The sequence below is a fragment of the Phyllostomus discolor genome, chromosome 2 (assembly GCF_004126475.2).
Source record: "Phyllostomus discolor isolate MPI-MPIP mPhyDis1 chromosome 2, mPhyDis1.pri.v3, whole genome shotgun sequence".
NCBI lineage: Eukaryota > Metazoa > Chordata > Mammalia > Chiroptera > Phyllostomidae > Phyllostomus > Phyllostomus discolor.
Window position 1 is genome coordinate 61548386 of NC_040904.2, and position 2636 is coordinate 61551021.

Sequence of the window (2636 nt, forward strand, 5' to 3'; positions counted from 1 at the left end):
AGAGTATGTGATTTTTACATTTTTTTTTTCTGGAAGCTTTTAGGGTTTGTATTTGTTTTCGGCATCCTGAAAGTTTATGATGGTCATTTTACTCACTAATACTGGGTACATTATCAATCTGAAAAAATTCATATCTATCAGTTCTTAGAAATTTTCTCAAATTGCGTCAGCAGTGATAGTTTTCCCTCTATTTTCTCCTTCTCAGGAGCTTTTACTATTTAGATATCAGACCTCCTGGGCTAATCCTAACTTTCTCATCTCTTACTTTTTCATTTTATTTTCCAACTTTTAATCTTTCAATTCTAATTCCTGGGATATTTCCTACACTTTGTTTTCTCAATACTTACCATAGTTTTAATTTCCAAGACATTTCTTTTTCAGACAACCTATTCTTTTTAAAAATGTAGGTAACCATTTTTTGTTTGCTTGGTTTCTTTTTCTTCTACTCGAACAATCTGTTGCCTTTTAGCTGTTTGGTCTTACTCTGTGATGTCAGCTTTCGTCCGTGGTTGTTCCTCCTGGCGCAGAATGTGGCACTGAAAACGGGAGGAGTGGTTGACTGTGGGCTTACTGTTCAATATCCTGGGTGGGACATTTCATTAGGGAAATGCAGTCACAACATTTTTATCTGTAGGGGTGGGGGTGGAAGAAGAGGCTGATCAAATTCTAAGAGAGTGATTATCCAACTTTCTGTTTTAGTGAAAAAGCCTACCTGTCAGCATTCTAGGAGTCAAGTAGAGAGGAAGGTTGAGTAATGCTTCTACTAGCCACGTTTACCCTTCATCTATGCAGGCTGTCTCTTTTGAGCATAAACCTCTAGCCTCTAGGGGGAGAGGACAATTGTTTAACTACATCTAATGGACCTGGTGTCCAACTTAATCACCCAGTTTTTGCCCTATCTTTCCCCCACAGAGGTACCTGCTGTCCTCAATTCCTATGCTTTTAAGGGTTTTCAGTATGGATTTTATTTCCTTGCTCTCCCTGCCTGCCTTAAAATTCAGCTTTTAGAATTAAGTTTTGCTTCTGCTAAGTCAGTCTCCACTTACTCATCTTTCTTATGAGGAGGAGACCCCAAAACACCAGAATTATCTTCTGTTGGCTCCCCCAATTACATAAGTGTACTAGGGGCCGATCCGTATCAGTGTACCAACTGGCATTGTTGTGAGAGGCTTTGTAAAAAGTTTTTTTTAAGACTCTCAATGTGTATGTCCATTTCATGATGGGTGATTTACTAGCACACCTGCCTACACTGCTCTGACTGCTCAGCAGTTTTTAACCAAAAACAGCATGACTCCATGCCCCACCTTCCCTATTCACCTGATCTAACCCTGACTGACTTTTTCTGTTTCTCCAGATGAAAAAAACCCTCAAAGGGAAATGTTTTGCTGAGGTGGAAGAGGTGAAAAAAATTAGCAGAAACATTAAGGAGCATCAAAATTTAAGAGTTCAAAAACAGTTTTGAGCAATGGAAAAAACATTTCAATAGGTTTATTGTATCATATGGAGAGTACTCTGAAGGTGACTGAAGTTTAAAATGTGAGAATAAATACACAATTTTTATAAATAAATTCTGTGTTTTTTTGTGTCTCCCCTCATACAGCCTCTGAATTAATGAATTATTTCTTTGTTTATTTGTTTGGTGCACTGTTCCCGGAAGTACTGCAATTCCGGGTCAATGTGCAGAGTGGATGAAGCAAGCTCCTATTCCATCTGCCAGCTCCAAAAATCCATTTAATATAATATCCTCAGATAGAGAACATATCAGATATTAAACTGGTAAGAACAAATACTACACTTGATCTTAGCCAAAAGGCCAAGAAGCGATGAATTATGTTTTTTAATAAGGGGGAAAGGAGAGGAAAAGAAAAGGACAGAAACATCGATGTAAGAGAGAAAGACTGATCAGTTGCCTCTCACACATGCCCAGGCCAGGGACCGAACCTGAAACCTAGCCATGTGCCCTGACCTGGAATTGAACTGGTGACCTTTTACTTTGCGAGATGACACCCAACTAACTTAGCCACACCAGTCAACACCAGCTTTTGAAATTTTGAGAATGTGATTTTCTTTCCTCTTCCCTTTGTCCTTGGGTAATGTGCTTTTTAAAACAGCTCTTTGATATGATTTCAATGGCATCCAGGGAAGCAAAGTAAATGTATGTTCTCAATCTACTATCTTTACTGTAAGATTAAAATGTGTACATCAGGAGGATCTCTGCAGTAAAATTTAGGGCTTGTTAGCCAGTCTAGGTATGTCTTATTGAAATCATTTTCTTGTGAGATTGTTGTGGGTTTTTATGCTGTACTTTAATTCAGTTCTAAGCAAAATACTCAAATTAGTGAGAGCTTCTGAGAAAAAAATTGCAATAAATGCACATGTTGACTGTAAGAGAGATTTTGATTTAAGAAAAACTGAAGTGTAAAATACTAAAAATCTTTTAATTGAAAACTGTAGTGAACAAATACAAAAAAGAGGATTTTTAGCAATAAAAGAGAAAATGACTTGTTACATACTTCATTAACAGTTTGTCTTTTTTTTTAACACTGCTAATAGTAAGAGAAAAATGAGCAATTGTGGAGTTATACAGAACTTTAAAGTTTTATGTCAGGTCAAACAAAACTTTGTTCCATTTAGAT

At 36.9% G+C, this 2636-nt stretch overlaps 1 non-coding gene across 1 annotated transcript; it reads right to left on the reverse strand.

Moving 5' to 3' along the window:
* Nucleotides 1-1634: 1634 nt before the first annotated feature.
* Nucleotides 1635-1825, reverse strand: LOC114491275. Its single transcript, XR_003684068.1, has one exon. It is a non-coding gene; the product is annotated as a U2 spliceosomal RNA (small nuclear RNA).
* Between the last annotated feature and the right edge of the window lie 811 nt (nt 1826-2636).